At 37.9% G+C, this 23,085-nt stretch overlaps 1 protein-coding gene and 1 long non-coding RNA gene across 8 annotated transcripts in view; one reads left to right on the top strand and one right to left on the bottom strand.

Moving 5' to 3' along the window:
* The window catches only part of NEBL (nebulette), a 695,182-nt gene that overhangs the window by 667,134 nt on the left and 4,963 nt on the right, over nucleotides 1–23,085 (top strand). For 3 of the 6 annotated variants that reach the window (XR_001913033.4, XR_001913030.4, XR_004745516.3), the window contains 3 exons: nucleotides 1,935–2,041; nucleotides 8,034–8,096; nucleotides 15,620–15,816. The gene's annotated coding sequence lies outside the window, so the exon portion shown is untranslated. Of the gene's footprint in view, nucleotides 1–1,934; nucleotides 2,042–7,800; nucleotides 7,912–8,033; nucleotides 8,097–15,619; nucleotides 15,817–23,085 lie in introns of those variants that run through there. The other 3 variants (XR_013519570.1, XR_013519569.1, XR_001913034.4) reach the window with 2 other exon arrangements.
* Nucleotides 3,011–23,085, bottom strand: part of LOC103794118 (uncharacterized) — a 124,727-nt gene continuing 104,652 nt past the window's right edge. Inside the window, exons 5-7 of one of the 2 annotated variants that reach the window (XR_004745520.3) lie at nucleotides 6,491–6,667; nucleotides 4,721–4,865; nucleotides 3,011–3,294 (exon numbers count right to left, since the gene is read on the bottom strand). This is a non-coding gene — a long non-coding RNA (uncharacterized LOC103794118). Of the gene's footprint in view, nucleotides 6,668–23,085 lie in introns of both variants that reach the window. The other variant, XR_013519571.1, reaches the window with a different exon arrangement.

Below are 23,085 nucleotides of genomic sequence, written 5' to 3'. Positions count from 1 at the left end.
GCTCTTCCCCAGAGATCAGAACAGCCAATTTCTTCACTTCACTCAGGCCTCTGCTTAAATGCTACCGCTGGAGAGAGCTTTCTCTGAATAGCTGATTCACAACAGCTCCTCTCTGTTCCTCTCTCTGTGTAGCTTTTTCTCCCAGGCTTTTGTCACCTTCTACTGTATAATTATTTGTTCATAAATCTCAGGTCTCGTCTTGCCGTATGTAAATTCCATGAGATTAGGGTTTTTCCTTATTCACTGCTGTATTACCTAGAACTGTGCCTGGCACATGTAGCTTGGTATATATTGTCTATTTAGCAAACATTAATAACCATCTCCTATGTCAACAACACAGGGTGACTCAGACATGAAGGAGCCACCGTATAAATTGTGATACCACAAGGGAATGAACTGATGGGATATGGAAGGATAGGAGAATGCTGACTGAGCCAGAAATCAGATAACCAGAGTCAAGTTAAGCAACTGGCAGATCTGGAACTTTACATAACGATTCCACTCTCTTAGCCCTGGTTGGCTCCTTTGTAAAAATGGAGATAACAATGCTTGCCACATCAAGTTATTATAAATATTAAATGAGATAATGCAGACAGAAGTGCTTAGCTTGGTGCCTGGAAAAATACAGGGAGGTCAGAATATGCTTGCTTAGCACAAGAAAAAAATTAGCCAGTATGAGGCCGGGCGTGGTGGCTCACACCTGTAATCCCAGCACTTTGGGAGACCAAGGCGGGTGGATCACGAGGTCAAGAGAGTGACACCATCCTGGCCAACATGGTGAAACCCCGTCTCTACTAAAAACACAGAAATTAGCCCAGCCTTTGGCACATGCCTGTAGTCCCAGCTACTCGGGAGGCTGAGGCGGAAGAATCGCTTGAACCCGGGAGGTGGAGGTTGCAATGAGCCGAGATGGCACCACTGCACTCCAGCCAGGTGAGAGAGTACGACTCCATCTCAAAAAAAAAAAAAAAGCCAGTATGATGACACCAGTTGAAACAGTGTCTTTGCTACAGGCAGCTTTTAATGTCCCTTTATCATAAGGTCATACTTAGAGTTTTCTTATGGGGTGGGATATAGGATACCTTTGAGGCTGAATTACATTTTCTTTTTCTCGGCATTTTTTCTGCTGTAGGGAAGGGAAGATATCAATCATTTTATGGACTCTGCCTGAATTCCTCATTTGGAGTTCCACTGTAGCATATTTAAAAATGAAAATAAAAGTTCTATAAATGAGTAACTTAATCAGTCTTTATTGAAAGAAGAGAAATAATTCAAAGATGTCAAAAATTCTCCCAGCAAGTTTTAGTTATTCTTGATAAAGCTTGAAAAGTGCAAGGAAGATTTAGTCATATTTCAGGGACTCTGAATTCTTCATACTTGCAAGATTGTACTTCTTCTTTCTGGGTATAAAGGATGTTGTTTGCTGAAAGGCAATGAAAACTAGAAGGCGAAATCATTATGTGTTTGGAAGAGTTGATGCTGATGGTGTACACTGCTACCTTGGTAGAAATATTAGTTTCCCCCATGCTGGTAAAGATGAAATGAGTGAGGAAAAATGACCACTGAATCTCAAAAATAAAGGGGAAAATGTTAAAACTCAATTATTCTAAATTTCCAAAGAGTATTAAGATGTGAGACCTCGGACTGAATTTTCCTAAAAGAAGATGAGCATTTACCAAACAATGAAACAAGGTCCAGAGAATTAGTGATAGATTTGGGTAGGGACTGAGGCAAGGAAGAAGTAAAGTGATGAGTGAAGGGAGATAGAAACAAGAGGATGTAAGCACAATGTTTCTCCCATTGAAGAAAACAAATTCCATACCAAAACCACAAGGATTTGAGAATTGAGTACTGTTTTAGTCAGTTCAGGCTGCTCTCCCAGAATATCATAGACTGGGTGGATTAAACAACCAACATGTATTTATTTCTCACAGTTCTGGAAGATGGAAGTCTGAGATAATGGTGTCAGTATGGTGGAATTCTTGCAGAGGTCCCTCGTCTTGGTTTAAAGATGGCTACGTTCTCCCTGTCTCTTCACAAGGTACAGACCGCGGTTGGGGGGGTGGGGGAGAGACAGAATTTCTTTGTGTTTCTTCTAATGAGGAAACTAATCCCATTCATATTGGCTCCGTTCTCATGACCTAATTACCGCCCAAAGACTCCACCTCCAAATAGTATCATGTTGACAATTAGAGAACCTCAACATATTAATTCTGGGGGACACAAACATTCAGTCCATAGCAAGTAAGTAACGAGATGAGAAATCCTTGCTCCCTTCTCAGACTCTGTGGACTTCCTGAGTTGGTGTGGAGTGCTTGACCTTTCAAAACAGAAATAGGCAACCGCGGTGCTAGAAAAAAACCTCAAGGTACTGAGAAGTGGCATCATCTGGACTTGAACCCATTGTTTCTGACTCTGAGTTCAGCAGAGCTGTTTGTTGAGAAATGGTTGAATCCAAACAACATTTATGCTCACAGTGGTCATTTCTGTTGTTGACACCGGGTGATGGGGACAAATGGCTGCGTTTTAGTTCCAGTTTTTGAAGAGCATGATTGTTTCAGTAATAGAACAGGTGTAGTCTTTTGCAGCTGAAAACATAGGGATTTCAAAGTTCCTGCCTTTGCCATGAATTTGCCAATGGGCACCTTGGAGTACTAACTATGGTGTATTCTCTTTTTAAGTAGTAATTTGTCCTTTTAGAAGATTCAGGTTTCCGGGTCATTTCAAAAGGTCTAGTTGTCTGATCAACACGAACATGGAGAGTCCAGTGTTCGGAAAAACATTTGAGTTTTAAAAATTGAGAATAATTTGAAAATAGCTTGAGAAAGTCCTTTATGTAAAGTGAAGGAGGTATCTTATTAGAAAGGATAACATACACACTCTTTTCTATTATCGTTCACATAGCAGATCTGGAGTATTTTAGCAGTTGTGTATGTGGCAGGGAGAGGCTAGGATAACATCATACTAAGAATATATTATTTTCTGACACATAATCAGGTAAGGCTCAGCATTTGTACTTAGGAAATTTTAATTTATGATGTTATTACATTCATATGGAAGAGTTTTACAGAAACTCTCAAAGTTTTAAAGTTACTTCTTGAAATGTGTTCTGTCTTTTATGCTAGATTATAGTAACAATTGCTGTAAGGTTTATTGCCGAGTTAAATGAGGAAACGGAGACCGGAGTAAAAAAGTAAAAGCCAATTTATTCAGCTTCCCGGCGAGGTTCTGTGGTCAGGGGAAAGAGCCGAGGCGAAGTGCTTCCCTTCTTAGGGTGTGGGGGTAGTTGATTGGCTGCAGGGGAAACAAAGTGGAGGTAGTCTCATTGGTTATGAAGGGACTGGGCACAGACGAGGCAAGCCACCATTGGCAGCCAGGCGGGGCTGCTGGCAAGTGGGCTGGCTGAGGATGTACGGGCAAGCTGCCATAGGGCAGGACTTGGCGGGATTTTTAAAATTTTGGTGGGGCCGAGTGCCTAGTTTGCTGATGAGTGCAGGACTGAGATTGGAATGCGGAAATGGGTGTGGGGAGCCCAGATGCTGAGTAATGCACTCAGAATGATGACGTAGTTTTCAGGTAAGGAGAGGAATGGGTGTGTCCATTTGGCCCCAGGCGAGGCAACCGGTGTTACAAATGCTACATTTGCATTTCAAATGAACCAATGAAATTATTATGCTACAAGTGGATTTTTTAAGTAAAACAATGTAAAAAACATGGCTTATAATTTTCACATGAGCTGTTAGAACTACCCAAACTTAATTTTAACAAATGGCTATTTTCTTTTTTAAATAAATGAAACAGGGAAAACAGAGACTACCAATTAGCATTACATGCTATCATAAAAGCATAAACTTGATCTTGAGAGTAATATTTACAAAAAGGAGAAATAATAACTCTTTCCCGAAAAGAACAAGCAGTTCTTATTTCTTGTTACTCTAATTAATCTTCTTATATATGCATGCAATAATGAATTGTTCCTTTCAACAGCCATCCAAAGAGTAGTCATGTTAAACCATTCTAGAGAATTTCAAAGAGTGGTCCTGTTTCCATGGTTTGGAAGGGGGCATGACTCTTAATAAATGATATTCATTTTACATTTTGTCATTGTGGTTACCAGAGACCATAAAGACTCAAACTTTTCCTTTGTTACTTTTTAAGAAAAGTTAACTCATTTAAAAAAATTGTCACACTTTTATCAATCATGTCTATAAAACTCATACCAGTCGGTAATAAACTTACACACTGGAGCAATATTCTAATTTCAAACGTCTGTGTCTGGCTTCCCATAGCGTTTTTGGCTGAGAAAAATATCAAAAAAACCCTACACTCTTTATTTAATCAGGTAGTTCTGTCAGTTTCTGTAGGGCCTTGTCAGGTTAATATACGTGTAAAATGATATCCTCATTTCCTTTGGAATGTGTTCTGAATGGTTCTGTTTGAGGACACTTTCCCTTCGGGAAATACAAAGTGCATTCTCAATGATAATGTCCTCTAGGCACTTAGAGAGGAATTCAGCTAATCTGCCATGATACAGTTGAGAAAAGTCCTGTCTGACTCTCACCCCATCTCAGGCTCCCTTGCTCATTTCACTGTCTTCCATTAGATGCCAAGGTGGAATATTCTGGAATTCAGATTAGTTTGGCTGAAGCTACAATTGTATCAACCAAGAGTTGCCTTGAAACTCTGAAGAATAGTAGAATGGAAAGATTTGTCAATTTACCACCACAATTCTAGGCAGCTTTTGGGTTCCAGAGAATCTTGAGGTTGATATTTTAGACTCGGCCTGAATCTTGGTCTCACTGGTCCAGCAGTGTCTGGGTTTGTGTTGTTCTGGCTTGAGAGATCCTATTACATGGAAGTTAAGACTAAAATGAAATGTAACAAAACAGTTTTTCACTAGGTGATGGTAATGAGCTTCCCTTTCTTTTCCTATTCTGTCTTCTCAATTTTTTTTACTAAAAAGCAATAAATATTTTTAATAAATATAGTAAAAGAAAAACCCACACACAGATTTTTAAAATCTGTTTCAGTAAGGGAAGAACTTTGCTCTTTAGAGATAAATACTGAGGTATTTCTAGTTAATCTCTTCAATTTCCCTCTCAGGATTGTTTAGAAAACAAAGAATAAAAATTAAAAGCAAATGAACTTGTCTAAAATAAGGCAGGCGAACAACTAAATTCAATGTGTGATTCTTTACCCAACTGTTCATTTTTTAAGAAAAGTTATAAAGAACATTATCAAAAAATTTAAATATACACTAAATATTGACAGAATTTTATCAATATTAATTTTATTGACTAGAATAACTGAATTATCTTTATGTAGGAACATGTTCCTGTTTTGAAGTAAAGGCTGAAATATTTAGTAGTGAGGTGTCAAGATATAAACTGACTCTTAGATAAGTCACAAATGAGAAAGGAGAAAAAGATGGTAAAGTGTTAATAATTGATGAATATGGGTAATTGGTATATAAACATTAACTGTCATTATTCTTACAACTTTCCTATAAATGTAGAATTCCTCAAAATAGAAGATGAAGGGAAACACCAATATAATAAGATCTTATATAGTATATAATTTAAAATATCCTTGCTATCAAGAAGAAAAATAGTAAGACATTTTGCTTAAATTTCTAAGATAGATTTTCTGTGTTAATCAAGGAGGATTAATTTACTAATCTGTATTAATCCAGGTAGAAAGTAGTCCATTATGTTTACTTATTAGCTTTGTTACTTTCAATTGCATCCCAGGACAGAATAAATAGAGGCAGATTAATTCAAGTTACTGAATTTGAATATTTACAAAGGGTTGCCTTTTGAGCACTTTCAATTAAACAAAATAGTTTTTGGAGTGCAAACTCTGTTTACTAATAGATAATTTAGGCATTTTGAGATTCAAATTACATGCTCCTTACAACGTAGTTTAAATGTATATCTTCTGATGCTTTCTAATTGCCTAAAGGAAAACTGAGAAATAGGAAACAAAATTCAAGAAACATTGTTCTAAGACTCAATTTCAAGCAATGTGCTTGCTTTTTTTCTTTCAGCTCACATTTTGGATTTGAATGCAATATCCCAAAAATACCTGAGCTATATATTATAGCGCAAGGAACAGGCATAGCAATTCCAAAGCTCAGTAGGACCATCTTCCTGGTCGTAAAGACCAGTTGGGATTTTTCACATTATAAATCACATACAACATGAAATAAATAGTCCATAAAATCGATAAGTAGGTTTTAAAAAGTGCTGAAGGGAAAGTAAGCTTCTGAAAACTATGAAAACTTTTGCAATACTCAGACCAAGTGAAATCACCATGACTTGCAGCTACTGTCTCCAGGCTGCTGGAAGGTAGAGACAGGTCTCCAGTGAAAGGAATGTAATCGTCGTTTCCCTCTCCTCCCATAGAGGGCATTCTCTAGGCTCCCAAATCCCTCGGCAGCAAAATCTGGATGGTTTACCCAGAACACTTCTGGGGCCAAGTATCATCTTACCCTTGAGGTAGGATGCAGTGACAGTTGGTTTTCATTGTAGTATCCACCTTGATGCTTACATGAGGGGCTGGGAGTGACTTGGAACGTCACTCACGGGCTTGCTGCGTGGTCATCAGGACTTGGCCCCCATGTCATTTCTCCTTCCTTGGTTGTTCATGTTGGTAGAGTTGCACCCTCCTAAGTGATATTAAGAAAATCAATAATTACTTTTTAACTTCATGTGGTGGCTGTATTAGTCCATTTGCCTGGTTTTAAAGGAATATTTGAGGCTGAATAATTTGCGCAGAAAGCAGGTTTATCTGGCTCACAGTTCTACACGTTGTACAAGCATGGCACCAGCATTTGCTCGGCTTCTGGTGAGAGCCTCAGGAAGCTTGCCATCATGGAGGAAGGCCAAGGGAAAAGCAGGTGTACCACTTGACAAGAGAGGGAGCAAGAGGCAGGGAGGAGGTCCCAGACTTTTAGAAACAACCAGATCTCACGTGAACTCACAGAGTGAGAGGCTGGCATCAAGGCACTCATGAGGGATCTTCCCCCATGATCCAAACACCTCTCACCAGTCCCCACCTCCAGCACTGGGGATTACATTTCAACATGAGGCTTGCAGGGCACAAATATTCCTTACTCCTCTTGGTTCTGTTTGTGTTGCTGTTAACATTGCAGTGGTTTGTGTTGATTTGTCATATCTTAAGGTGATGTTATGACTTTTAACTTTACTACCCATTTGGAGAAAATGCATTGCAGATCTTATGATCAGGATCATGGGACACGCGAGTGGCATGACTTCCCATGATCTTTCAGAGCCCTTTTCCTTGCTATTAATGAGCCATCAGCCTTGGAAGGGCTCAAATAATTAACTCTCTCCTTCAGAATGAGGCACTTTCCCACCTTAGACGATCAAAAATTTAATTCTTGGGGCCCAGTAATTATTTCTTTTATTCCCTCATTTCTCTGAGGAAGCTTATCAAGAATTCTATGAACGAAAAACTGCAGGAAGTCTAATAGTATCATTTATGAAATGAATAACCTTTTCAGAACTCTCATGAAAATCACAGTAAAATTACTGCCAAAACTGTTCTTTTGAAAGGACAAAACTTAGGTAGATTTAAAACAATGGACTTAAGGTGAATGTTTTTAAGTGATTAAAAAAATATTCTTTATCAAAGATGCTGTCTGCAATGAACTAGAAGTTAAACTTGGTTGCTTAGTTTCTTTCTTGTGACTTTAGAAAATAAGTATATTTGTATACCTCCATGAGTTTTTTTTTTCCCTTTTGTCCACTAATTTTTGGGTTGCTGCCATGCTGATAGAGAAGATTCTGAGATACAGAAGCACCGTGTTTTCTAAGAAGAATACATTGGCTATCAGAGTCAAAAGTATCTTGGGGAATTAAAATCTTACAAACATCAATCATCATTAAGGTATAATAGAATTAAATATGAAACTTCAGTGGATAATGTGGCCAGTCTGTTTAATCTGCAAGTAACAAATAAAATCATGACTAGGAATAATTAAGATTTGCATTCATTTTTATTCCTTCTAGAGGAATGAAGCAATCTCTCCCTGTTTTCGACGCAGTGTCTGATCACAGAAAAAGCACTTCAAAGTGAGTAACAGTGAACAGTGTAAAAGAGGGCAGAATGTACTCATTTTTGTTCACGGCTTTTTCTCATTAGATTTCAAGTGAGTATATGAACACTTGTGAATCAGTCTAAATTGAGATGTTTTGTAAAAGTAATGCAAAAACTAAATTTTGAAGACTGTATGAAAAAGTATAAAGTCCTCATTATTAATTTTTTATTTTCTCTTGAAATGATAAAATTCTGATACATTGGCTTAAGTAACAGCATATTACCAAAATTATTTTCTGTAATTGTGTTAACATTTTTATGACTATGAGAAAATTTAAAATTACATATGTGGTTTGCATTATTTCTATTGGGCAGCACTGTTCTAAACTTGTAACAATTTTAAGTGGGTAGCAAATCTTTTGAGTATTTAGTGTTTGCTTTTTGTGGTTTGCTATTCTCCTTATGGTATGTTTTGATGAGCAGAGAGATCGCTGTGCTTTCAAGGATTAGGACACTGTCGAGGGGCCAAAGAGAGAATCCTAGAAAATCTTTGGAAAAGCTACTGATAGAGTGAATGTGCAGACTGATGAAGTGGAAAGAGTTCAGGATGACTTCCCGGGTTTCTAGCTGGCTCAAGGTGGCACTTACTGTGATGGGAAACTGAAGGAGGAATTGAGTTCAGAAGTGGAAACAAAGTGTCCAGATTTTGACCTATTAAGTTTGATACGTTCAAGGAGACATTACTTTTACTTTATAATGGAAGTAATGGCTGCCAGTGTTAATTCTCCATAATCCATAGCGGGAGTCAAGATGGCTGAACAGATACAACTCGGGTGCACAACACCCAGCAAGAGAGATGCAGAAATACAGAGATTCCCCCCTAGCTCCAACCGAAGTAGCAGGTACATTTCAACAGGTCTGGTCAGACAGTAAGCAAAGCCCAGGTAGGGCAGACGGAGGCTGGGAGGGATACCGCTTCACCCAGATAGTGCATCTGACTAATGAGTTGGAGGCTTCCCCTCTGGCACTCTGGCCAGATACAGCGCTTCTCCCAATGCCTCAGCAATACACAGAACAGGGGATCTTTGCCAGTCAAGCACTAGGAATTACAAGCCCAGAGTTGCATAATAATCCAGGATGGTGTCCTGGATTGACGCACAGATCTAAGCAAACAGATAAGCTCATAAGCCAGCCAGGAGAGCCTGCAGACCAAGCTATGGCCCTCTCCCCGCCCAGAGAGGGAGGGAGCTAAAAGCGGAGAGACAGATGGTGCAGCTGGGCAGGTCCCTACCCTTCCCTACAAACCCCAGAGGACTGAAGCACTTACTCTAGTGGGTTACCCAGCCAGTGCCTCAGTGTGAGCTGAACCCTGAATGATCCAGCCCTGTGGCAGAAAGACACAACCCACCATTAAAGAGGTGGGACTAGGCTTCATATTTTAACAAAAAACACAGGAAGCCTGCATAGCGACGGGGCAGTGTTCTTGTCCACCGAGCAGCGCCTCCAGGTCAGTGGAAGAGGCGGGCCTAACCTACCAGTGTAAACAGAAAGGACACAGAAAGCTTACCTAATAAGCTGCAGGAGTCCCTAGAAATCCAGTAGTGCCTCCACAGGCAGACAAACTACCTCCTCAAAAAGCTCCCTGAGATCACAGCCAGGTAAATCCATGGAAGATGGGAAAAAACCAGCACAAAAAAGATGAAACCATCAAATACCAGAACACAGTAATAGGGGGAGACTTCAACATTCCTCTGTCAATATTAGATCAATGACACAGAAAATTAACACATCCAGGACTTGAATGCAGAGCTGGACCAAGAAGACCTAATAGAGATATACAGAAAGCACATTTTCCTCAGCACCACATCACACATAGGATGAAATATTTACCTCCTTTCAGCACAATGCTGGGAATGTAGCATGTTGTGTTCCTTTATCTTCTCTCCCTTCCTAATCTCACCAACATCTTCACACCTTTAAAAAAAAAAAGTTTCTTCTAAACTGGACCCCTACCTGACACCTTACACTAAAATTAACTCCAGATGGATTAAAGACTTAAACATAAGACCTAACACCATAAAAATCCTAGAAGAAAACCTAGGCAAAACCATTCAGGGCATAGGCAAGGACTTCATGACTAAAACACCAAAAGCAATGGCAACAAAAGCCAAGATAGACAAATGGGATCTAATTAAGCTCCAGAGCTTCTGCACAGCAAAGGAAACAATCATTAGAGTGAATTAGCACCAAACAGAAAGGGAATGTATTTTTGTAATCTACCCATCTGACAAAGGGCTAACATCCAGAATCTACAAAGAGCTAAAACAGATTTACAAGAAAAAAACAAACCCATCCAAAAGTTGGAGATGGATATGAACAGACACTTTTCAAAAGGAGACATATGAGGCCAATAAACATATGAAAAAATGCTCATCATCACTGGTCCTTAGAGAAATGCAATCAAAACCACATTGAGATAGATACCATCTCATGTCAGTTAGAATGGCAATCATTAAAAAATCTGCAGACAACAGATGCTGGAGAGGATGTGGAGAAATAGGAACACTCTTACACAGTTGGTGGGAGTATAAATTAGTTCAACCATTGTGGAAGACAGTGTGGCGATTCCTCAAGGCCTTAGAAATAGAAATTCCATTTGACCCAGCAATCCCATTACTGGAGATATACCCAAAGAACTATAAATCATTCTACTATAAGGACACGTACACACACATGTTCATTGCAGCCCTGTGTACAACAGTAAAGACCTGGAACCGACCCAAATGCCCATCAGTGATAGACTGGACAAAATAACTGTGGCACATATACCCCATGGAATACTATACAGCCATAAAAAAACAATGAGTTTGTGTCCTTTGTAGGGACTTGGATGAGAAACTATCCTTCTCATCAAACTGATGCAAGAACAGAAAACCAAACACTGCATGTTCTCACTCATAGGCAGGTGTTGAACAAAAACCACATGGACTCAAGGAGAGGAGCAACACACACTGAGGGCAATTGAGGGGGGCGTGGGGAGGGATAACATGGAGAGAAATGCCAGATATAGTATGCACCTGTGCAACAACCCTGCATGACCTGCACATGTGCCCCAGAACCTAAAGTAAAATAAAAATTAAAAATTAAAAAAATTCTCCATAATCATGATTTTCTTGTTACTTAGAGGTCAGATAGGCTAACGATATTATCCACTGAAGTTTCATGTTACAAACTGGATAAATCAATCTGGACTGCTTGTGTTCTAAATTCCTCATGAGGAAGAGAATGAGGCTTATCGCTGTTAGCTATTGCAGTGTAAATGACAACGATAAAAATCTCTGTGGCATATACCATAAGTATTTATTTCCCATGCTCTTGCGGGACAGTTGGAGATCAGCTGCTCTAAGCTGAGCTAGGCTTCTTGGTGTGGATTTGCCTCTGATATGTTCCAACTGATGTTTATTGTAGCGCTTAGGCTGAAGATGTTCAGTTACAGAGGAACTTTTTTGGATAGCAATCATTAGCATACATGAAAGCACAACGTGCACATGAAGAACATGCACAAGGAGAAACTGGCTTTGCACCATCAGCCTCAGTTGGAACTGTACATAGTTTCTTTTCTCCATATCTTATCGTTCAAAGCAAGATAATTGTCAAACCCAGTGTTGAGGCACTAAACTTTGCCCACTTGAGTAAATGGAATTAAAAGGGCAAGTGGTAAGGGTTGCAGATGTATAAGGTGTAAAGAAGGGGAGGCAAAAATAATTGCAAACAATGATTCAATTTGCCACAAGGCTTAACATTGAAAGATAAAAATAAATGCTTTAAAATCCTATGTTTAATAAGGATTATCAGGAGCTATTACACATTTCTAATAGCTATTATAATCTGCCAGTGCATTAGGATAGATCTAAATATGAAGAGGAAGAGTTGTATTGAGAATACATTAATAATCAATAGACAGTGCACACTGATGAGCTCACAGAATGATACACTCTCAGAGCCACAATTTTCTTGCCACTGTATCATTAGCTTCACTAACAGGATAAGCGTAGTGAGTGTTTAAGAGTCTACGTGACAGACTGAACACACTTTTGCAAGCGGGGAACCTTGCTTTGACTTTCTATTATGTTACTTTTTAGTTTTTCTGATCTTTTTTATGTTAACGTTCCTCATTTGTGTAGTGGAGATGGAAATACCTGATTTACAAGGCTGCTGTGTGTTTTAAAATGGAACAATGTACATTAAGCACCTTGATATTCACAAATAAATATTGTTGTCTTTTGTTCATCCCCTGTACCCTATAAATACTCTGTTCCTGTAACACTATTATATTTAGTGGTTTACATCTTTCTCCTCATCCTTCTCAAACTACAATCCCCTTGAGGATAAATAGATCACATTTTCCATTGTAATGCCTGGTAAAATAATTGGCACACAGTAGGCATTTAATACTTTAAGACACACTAAATGAATATTTCACTTTTCTGTTACAGAAACTATAAAACAAAGGAGGGCTATATTTTGTGGCTGCAGAACTTCTCCTCTATGACTGTATTATGAATTACTTTTCCATGTAGTAAAATGCCTGGCCCATATTATGAGCTTAGTAAATCTTAGCTTTCTTTCTTTTTAATCTCAAGATTTTTAGAAGGAAGAAGAACAAACAAGCGTAAGGCACTGCACTATTGACATCACAATATTACAATATCTTTAATTAACAGATGTTAAGTAATCTGAGAGTTCCCCTTTGTAAAGGTAATTCTGAACGGAAAAATTCAGTAAGTGCTTCACGTTATAATGGCCAGAGAAGTTTTTATTGCTTTGTTGAATTCTCAGAAGAGTAACTGAAAAATGACTATACCAGATAGTTATAGGAGCTGTTCCAAAATTTTTCTCTATAGTGAATTTATCCTGGAAAGTATTTCTTTACTGTTAATCAAAATTGTCATTCTTACCAAACTCATCTATTTCTTGGTCAATTATATGATACAAGCCTGATGTTCATTATGATGCTATTCATTTATCTTAATGATAAAGATAAATTCTAATAAAAGTAAGTGTGGACTTCATAAAAATTAAGCAATTTTGTGTTGCAAATGATACCATCAAGAATGTGAAAAGACAACTCAGAATGGGAGAAAATATTTGCAAAGTACATATCTGATAACAGATTTGTATTTTGAATATATAGAAAGTCAGACAATAATGAAAAAAGTGCAATAAAAAATGGGCAAAGAATCTGAATATTTATCTAAGAAGATATAAAAATGGCTAATAAACACATGTAATGAAACTCAACATTACTCATTAGAAAAATGCAAATTAAAACCATAATATGATACCAGTTTATACTGATTAGTATGGCTATAATCAAAAGACAAAAAATACCAACTGTTGACAACGATATAGAGAAATGAAATCTCTCTTACATTGCTGGTAGAATGTGAAATGTTGCAGGAACTTTAGAAAGCAAATTTGGTAGTTCTTTGAAATGTTAAACATAGAGTTGCTATATGACCCAACAATTCCACTCCTAGGTAGATACCCAAGAGAAATGAAAATAAATATCTGCACAAAAACTTGTAAATGCATATAGCAGCATTAGCCATAACAACTGAAAATTGGAAACAACCCAAATGTCCATATTAAATACAACATGGTAGGTATATGTATGCAATAGAATATTATTCAGTACTAACAAAGGAATAAATTATTGATGCATGTGATGACATGGATGAACTTCGAAGACATTATGCTGATGGAAAGAGGCCAGTCACAAAAGATCACACATATGAATCAATTTGTAAGAAATGGCCAGAATAGGCAAACCTATAGAGACAGAAAGTAGATCAGTGTTTGCCTGGAAGGAGGAAGATAAACATGAGAAATGACTGTTAATGGGTATACGGCATTTTTTGTGTGCGATGACCTAGGAAACTATGGTTTCAAGGCCACACTTAACTTGAAGAAAGGCTGGAAATGTAGGCAGTCACTAGCTCAGCATTCACTTTCCACTTAAAACTGTGTGCTCTGGAAGAGACCAAAGGGGTTTTATTCACAACTGGCCATCCCTAGTAACGTTTTATACTAACTTTTAATCCTGTCAACATCCTCACCAACTCTTGATGCTGGAAGAATATAATGTTTTGCCAATCCTATAGATAAAATATGGCATCTCATTGGTGTTTTCTTTGTATTTCCCTGATTCTTATTCTGACGAGAAAGAAATTTACAGTATATATTTTCTCAGAAACTGGGAGAGAAAGAGAACAAGTCAAGGTGATTTTGAAGAATTATTTCAAGACGAGCAGATGAAGATTTTCACATCGAATAACACTGACTACTCAGCGGAACTGTGGCAGAATATCTGTGTCCCGCAGGCTCAGCAACAGGATAACATTTTATCTTGCCTACCGCATGGTAGAATGAAAGCTTCTAAGCACAGAAAGACCAGGCAGTAAAATGGCTAGCATGACATACTTGAGTTTGCTGCCTCTGCTGTTTTCAAACAGGAAGGTGGTCTCAAAGATGGCAAATTTCATACCAGTTTTAACTAAGAATCAATTTGTACCATCCACAATTCAACTGAGAAGAAAATCCATCTTAGAAAAGACCTCATCATACTTAATGAATAAGTAGCAATCAGACCTTCAAACAAAGAGCTTTTTGTTGCCACTAGGCTAATACTCCCCTAAATCATAGCTCCTAACACCCAAGGAACCCTCCAAATATAGAATACTGACTATAGCATTCTTTGGCATGTAAGACCAAACCAATTTTCCTCTGTGGTGTAACACTCATTCATTAGGAGTGTATCTGGCTGCCTAAATACTGTGCCATTTGTCAATATCCATAAATAGCTGTTCATTATTGAGTCTTTAGATCATTGTGTGCAATTCATCATTCTCTTTTTCATTTCCCAATTGGCCATATAGCAAAAAATATGACATTTATTCAAATACCATGGAGATGTCAGGAATTGCTACAACATGCAATCATGAATCTGTTATTTTACTGTTGCAGCATACAACGATTAAAAAATAATGATGATGATTCCCTGAGAAATTAGAGTAGGCTGGCCAATATCCTGGACTTCTAATTACTATAATATCAATTAGAGTTGAATATAAATGCTACATATGTCAAAAGAGACAAATAAATTTTTAGAATATATAGCACAATCATGTAGTTTTGAGGTCCTGATGGGATTGCATAAGAAAGTAACTTGGAATTAGATGTTCCTGAACTTTCTATCTTGCTTTCACTGTGCCTGTTTTTCCATTTAATAGTCATTGTCTTATTGACAGATATTTAAATTCTGTTAGCAATTTTATGTCACTTTTAATTTCTTATCCTGTAATTTCTTCTAAAGGGTAAGACTTTCCTTCCATGTTTTTCTTTTTATTTTGTGTATAATGTGATTTTTGTTTCAGGAATAGTTTTGTATTGCCTCTTTTTAAAAAAAGTACACTTTATTTCTTAGAACAGTTTTTAGTTTACAAAAAATTGAGTAAATACTACAGTGAATTCTCATTTATTCCCTCCCTCCTGCCAGGTTATCTTGTGAAGTGGCTGTGCCATTATGAATCCTCACCAGCAATGAATGAAGATTCCTGTTGCCTCATATTTTTGCTAGCATTTGATTATGTCAATATTTTGAATTTTAGTCAGTCTAATGGGTGCATAGTGGTATTGCAATGTTCTAATATACAATGCTTCAATGATATATGATATTAAACATCTTTTCATATGTTTATTTGTCATCTGTATATCTTCTTTGGTAAAATGTCTATTCAGATCTTTAACTCATTTTAAAATTAGAATGGGGAGAGGAGCCAATGTGGCTGACTTGATGTAGCTGGAAAGAGCTTCTCCCACTGAGAGACCAGATCAAGAAGATCAGCAGACTCTCAGCAGATCTTCAGAAGGTAGACTTTGAGACTGAATGGTGAGAGGACTCAGACCCTTGGCTGAAAGAGAAGGAAGCTGGGATCCCTGCATAGGGTTGTCAAGCACCAGGATTTGTTCCCGGCCCCAAGTGTCTTTTGGGGAAGAGTGAGTTATATAGGTGTGAAATGGCCCACTCTCACCACAGACCTCCAGAATCCTAGCTGCAGGAGACCCAGTGGCCCCCATTTGAGCTGGAAGGGAGAGTTGCTTGAAGAGGTAGCAGGGACAAGACTCTGGTCTGCACAGAACCCAGAGGGTTTGACACAGGGATGCTAGCAGTGGGGCACATCTTCCAAGGCTTGCAACACTCATGTAGGTAGCTTTGGCATTTGTTGAGTGTCAGACCTGAACAGAAAAGGGCTATCTTGCAATTGGGATGGGGTCAGTCTGATCTGAGTGCTCCATTATCTGCTGGCTTTTTCCAGGGTCCCTGCCTGGCTGCAAGTGCTTGCAGCACAGCCTCAGATGCTCAACCAGGGTACTTGACCGTGGCCACTGCCATAGCTCTTTTGCTTGCAGACTTTGTCTAACCACCAGCCAGCTTTGGCATATGGGCTCCTACCAGTGCACACCTGCCTGCAGCCTCCTCCCACTGGTTTGCCAGTGTTCACTTGCCCACAGCCTCCCCTCAACTGCTTTGCCAGCATGGGTGAGCACATGGATGCCACTGCCCCACCAGTGTTGGGACACATGCATCATGCATGCAGAACCTGAGTCCTGCTGCCACTGCCATGCACTTGTGAGCACAGACCCCATGGCCACTACCCCCAATGAAGTGCTTGTGGTACATCTCCCATTAGGCTGGTTGGCAGTGGACCAAGAACACTTAGGCAACTCCATCACAGCAGGTGCTTAACCTCAAGGGGCCACAGAAAAAAGCCATGGGCCTGGTCCTAGCACCAGAGGGTTAGAGCACACAGCCCAGAAGTGCTGAGCTGAGCCGTGGTCCTCTGAAATCATCCAGAAATAAAGCTAGTTGACTAAATCCACATTACACCATAGTAAATCCCTCAATGGCATCAAAGAGTATAAAAGCAAAGAACCCTGTCCAAAGGACAGTAGCTTCAAAGATTTAAAGAACATCAGTCCACACAGATCAGAAAGGAACAGCACAAGAACTTTGGCAACTCTAAAAGCCAGAGTGTCTTCCTACTTCCTAATGACTGCACAAGATCACCAGCAATGGTTCTTATCCACACTAAAATGGCTGAAACAGAATTCACAATCTAGATAATAATGAAGATCATAGAGATTCAGGAGAAAGTTAAAACCCAATCCAGGAATCTTAGCAATCAAGTGAAATTATACAAGAGCTGAAAGATGAAATAGCCATATTGAGATAACCAAACTGATCTGATGAAAAACTCATTACAAGAACTTTATAATACAATCCTAAGTATTAACAGCATAACAGAACAAACTGAGGAAAGAATCTCAGAGCTCAAAGACTGGTTCTTTCAGTCAGCTTAGACAAAAATAAAGAAAAAAAAGGAAAAAACTTGGAGAAATATGGGATTATATAAAGAGAATAAACCTACAACTCATTGGCATTCTTGAAAGAGAGGGAGAGAGAGCAGGCAACTTGGAAAACATATCTGAGGATATTGTACATAAAAACTCCTCCAATCTTGTTAGAGAAGTTAATATTCAAATTCAGGAAATTCAGAGAACACTTGGAATGGGATGGTCATTTTGTATAGTACCTTGCAAGTGTTCTCTGAATTCCCTGAATTTGAATATTGACCTTACAGCAGAACTTTCAGCAGAAATCTTACAAGCAAGAATAGATTGGAGCATTTTTAAAGAAGAAAAGAAATTCCTACCAAATATTTCAGATCAGCCAAGCTGAGCTTCATAAGCACAAGAGAAACAAAATCCTTTTCAGGCAAGCAAATGCTAACAGAATTCATTACCACCTGACATGCCTTAAGAGACATCCTATGGGACTGCTAAAGATGGAAATGAAAGACTGTTACAGGACACCACAACAACACACTTAAGTACACAGACCATTGACATGATAAAAGACTGACACAATTAAGTCTATATAACAACCAGCTAACAACATCATGTCAGGATCAAATTTGCACAAATCAATATTAACCTTAAACATAAATGTGCTAAACATCCCACTTAAAAGGCACAGAGCGGAAAGCTGGATAAAGAACCAAGGCCCAACTGTTTGCTGTCTTCAAAGACACATCTCACATACAATGATACCTATAGGCTCAAAGTGAAAGAGTGGACGAAGATCTAGTAAGCAAATGGAAAAAAGAGAGAGCAGGGGTTAGTACTCTTATTTCAGACCAGACTTTAAACCAACCAATATCAAAAAGGACAAAGAAGGCTGTTACATAAGGGTAAAATGTTCAACTCAAAGGCTTAACTATCATAACTGTACATGTACCCAACACTGGAACATCCAGATTTATAAAAGAAGTTCTTAGAGACCTACAAAGAGACTTAGATAACCATACAATAATAGTGGGAGATTCAACGCCCATTGACGATATTATACATATCATCAAGGCAGAAAACGAACAAGATATTTGAGATCTAAAATTGACACTCAACCAAATGGACCTAACAGACATCCACAGAACAGTCCACCCAACAACAACAGAATCTTCATTCTTCTAATATTCACATGGCACATACTCTAAAATCAACCACATGTTTGGCCATAAAACAATTCATAGCAAATTTTAAAAAAATGAAATCATATCAACCACAGTCTTGGACAACAGCACAGTAGAAATACAAATTGCTACCAAGAAGAACTCTCAAAACCATATGATTCCATGGAAATCAACCAACAATCTGCTCCTGAATGACATTTGGGTAAACAATGAAATTAAGGCAGAAATCAAGACATTCTTAGAAATTAATGAAAACAAAGATACAATAAACCAGAATCTCTGGGACACAGCTAAAGCAGTGTTAAGATAAAAACTTACAGTGCTAAACATCCACATGAAAAAGTTAGAAAGCTTCCAAATTAACAACCTAACACCACACCTAGAGGACCTAGAAAAACAAGATCAAACAAACCCCCAAGCTAGTAGAAGAAAATAAATAACCAAAATCAGATTTGAACTGAATGAAATAAAGATGTAAAACAATACCAAAAAAAATCAGTGAAACTAAAAGTTGGTTCTTTGAAACAATACGTACAATTGATGGACTGCTAGCTGGACTAATGAACAAAAACAGAGAGAAAATCCAAATAAACACAAGTGTAAAGGACAAAAGAATATTAGCAGTGGCCCCACAGAGATTGAAAAAAAACCCTAGGAACTACTACAAACACCTATGTGCACACAAACTAGAAAATCTAGAAGAAATGGATAAATTCCTGTAAACATACAAGCTCCCCAAATTAAACCAGGAAAAAATTGACACCCTGAAAAGAACAGCAATGAGTTCTCAAGTGAAAGAGTAATTAAAAACCTGCTGGGTTTATAGGAAAATTTATAGGAAATTTTCCTATAAATTTCTTATATTTAGGAAATGAGTTTATAGGAAAATTCTACAGACATAAAAAAAGAGCTTGTTCCAATCCTGCTGCAACTATTCCAAAAAACAGAGGACAAGGAACTCCTCCCTTTCTCTAATTCAGGAGACCAGCATCATTCTGATGCCAACCTGGCAGAGAAACAAAAAAAAAAAAAGAAAATTTCAGGAAATATCCCAGGTAAATGTAGATGCAAAAATCCCCATCAAAATGCTAGCAAAATTTAATCCAGCAGCTCACCAAAAAGTTGATCCACCACAGTCAAGTAGTCTTTATTCCTGCAATGCAAGGCTGGTACAATGTATGCAAATCAATAAATGCAATTCATAAGAAACAGAAGCAAAAGCAAAAATCATGTGATCTTATCAATTGACAGAGAAAAGACTTTCAATAAAACTCATGTTAAAAACCTCAATAAACTAAACATTGAAGGAACATACCTCAAAATAATAACAGCCATCTATGACAGACCCACAGCCAACATTATACTGACTAGGCAAGAGCTGGGGGCATTCCCCTTGAGAACCAGAAAAAGACAATGATGTCTACTTTTATTACTACTGTTCAACATAATTCTGGACAGCAAGGCAAGAGAAAGAAATGAAAGCCCTCCAAATAGGAAGAGAGGAAGTCAAACTAGCTCACTTGCAGATGATATCATTCTATACCTAGAAAACCTTAAACACTCTACCCAAAGGTTTCTAGAACTGATAAACAACTTTGGAAAAGTTTCATGTACAAAATCAAAAAAATTATTTCTGTACACCAGTAACAGCAAAGCTGAGAGCCAAACTAAGAATGCAATGCCATTCACAATGGCCACAAAAAGAATAAAATACCCAGGAATGCAGCTAACCAGGGAGGTAAACAATGTCTAAAATGAGAATTACAAAACACTACTGAAATAAATTAGGAGTGACACAAGCAAATGGAAAAACATTCCATGCTCATAGGTTCGAAAAATCAATAGTTAAAATCACTATACTCTGCAAAGCAACTTATAGATTCTATGCTATTCCTATCAAACTACCAACATTTTTTGCAGAATTAAAAAAAAAAAAACTATTCTAAAATTCACGTGGAGCCAAAAAAACAAAAGCCCCAATAGCCAAGCAATCTTAAGCAAAAAGAACAAAGCCAGAGGTATCACACTATTCGACTTCAAATCATTCTACAAGGTTATAGTTACCAGAACAGCACGGTATTGGTACAAAAACAGATACATGGTCCAATGGAACAGCATAGAGAACCCAGAATTAGAGCTGCATATCTACAATCATCTGATATTCAACAAAACCCACAAGAAAAAGCAATTTGGAAAAGACTCCCTATTCAATAAATGGTGCTGGGATAACTGGCTAGCCATATGCAGTAGATTGAAATTATACCTTTTCTTCTCACCATGTACAAAACTCAAGATGAATTAAAAACTTAAGTGTCAAACCTAAAACTATAAAAACTGTAGACAAAGAAAACCCTAGGAAGCCTTCTGGACATAGGTCCTGGCAAAGACTTCACGATGAAGACTCCAAAAGCCACTGTGACAGAAACAAAAATTGACATGTGGGACTTAATTAGGCTAAGGAGCTTCTGCAGCAAAAGACACTGTCAACAGAGTAAACAGACAGTCTACAGAAAGGGAGAACATATTTACAAACTATGCATCTGACAAAGGTCTAATATCCAGGATCTACAAGAAACTTAACAAGCAAATAACAAAAAATCTCATTAAAAAATGGGCAAAGGAAAAAGAAAACAGAAAAAAAAATGGGCAAAGGATATGACCAGACACCTCTCAAAAGAAACCAACAAGCATATGAAAAAAAGGGCTCAGAATCACTACTCATTAGAGGAAGGCAAATCAAAACCACAATAAAATACCGTCTCACATCAGTTAGAATGGCTGTTATTAAAAACTGAAGAAAAATACACGATGCTGGTGAAGTTATGGAGAAAAGAAGTGCTTATCCTCTGCTAGTGGGAGTGGAAGTTAGTTTAGCCACTGTGTCTAAAGTAATTCGTTAGTAGTTTTGAGGTTTCTCTAAGAACTTAAAACAGAATTTACCCTTTGACTCAGCAATCCCATTACTGTGTATGTACCCAAAGGAATATAAACCATTCTACCAAAAAGACACATACATCATGTATTTATTGCAGCACTGTTCACAATAGAAGAGACATGGAATCAACCAAAATGGCCCTCAACAGTGGACTGGATAAAGGAAATGTGGTACGTATACACCATGAAACACTATGTAGCCATAAAAAAGAATGAGATCATGTCCTGTGCAACAACAAGGATGCAGCTGGAGGCCATTATCCTAAGGGAATTAACACATGAAGAGAAAACCAAGTATTGCATGTTCTCAACATAAAGAAGGGAACAGCAGGCATGAGGTCCTACTTGAGGGTGGAAGGTGGAGAGGTGGAAAACTACCTCTCAGGCACTATGCTTATTACCTGGGCAATTTATTTATTTATTTATTTATTTGTTTGTTTGTTTGTTTGTTTATTAATTAATTATTTTTGAGACAGAGTTTCGCTCTTGCTACCCAGGCTGGAGTGCAATGGTGTGATCTCGGCTCACCGCAACCTCTGCCTCCTGGGTTCAGGCAATTCTCCTGCCTCAGCCTCCTGAGTAGCTGGGATTACAGTCACTCACCACCGTGCCCAGCTAATTTTTTGTACTTTTAGTAGGAATGGGGTTTCACCATGTTGACCAGGATGGTCTCAATCTCTTGACCTCATGATACACTCGCCTCAGCCTCCCAAAGTGCTGGGATGACAAGCTATTCTAAGTCTTTTATCTTCCTTATAAACCACCACGCCTGGCCCTACCTGGGTAATTTTTATACCAAACCATAACGACATGCAACTTAATCATATAATAAACCTGTACACATATTCCCTGAACTTAAAAATTGGAAGGAAAAATAAATAAATAAATAAAACTGAATTCCTGGTTATCTTACTGTTGAATTTTAAGAGTTCTTTGTATATTTTGAATACAAATCCTTCATATGGTATATTTTGTGACATGTCTTCTCTTAATTATGTTTTACATAAAGCAGAAATGCTTACTTATAGTGAAGTCTTACTTATTACTTTATTCTTTTATGGATATTGCTCTTGGTGTTGTACCTAAAAAAACATAACTAAAGTCAGGTCAGCTAGATTTTCTGTTTTCTTCCAGTAGTTTTATAGTTTTAAACTTTACACTTAGATCTATGATCTGTTTTGGTTTAATTTTTTGGAAGGTAAAAAGTCATGTCTATATTCATCTTTTTTTGCATGTAGGCGCCAAGTTGTGTCAGCACTATTTCCTGTAAAGATGATCCTTTCTCCGTTGAATTTCCTTTTCTCCCCTGCCAAAGCTTAGTTGACTGTATTCATCTGGGTATATTTCTGGGCTTTCTATTCTGTTTCACTGATTTGTCTATTTTTTGCCAATACTGCATAGTCTTGATTACTCTCGTTTTATACCAAGTCTTGGAGTTGGGTAGTGTCAGTCCTGTGGCTTTGTTGTTATTCTTAAATATTGTGTTGAAATATTATGT

This window comes from Callithrix jacchus, chromosome 7 (assembly GCF_049354715.1).
Source record: "Callithrix jacchus isolate 240 chromosome 7, calJac240_pri, whole genome shotgun sequence".
Classification (NCBI taxonomy): domain Eukaryota; kingdom Metazoa; phylum Chordata; class Mammalia; order Primates; family Cebidae; genus Callithrix; species Callithrix jacchus.
Note: the sequence above shows the minus strand (reverse complement) of the source record. Positions and strands in the feature narration are given on the sequence as shown.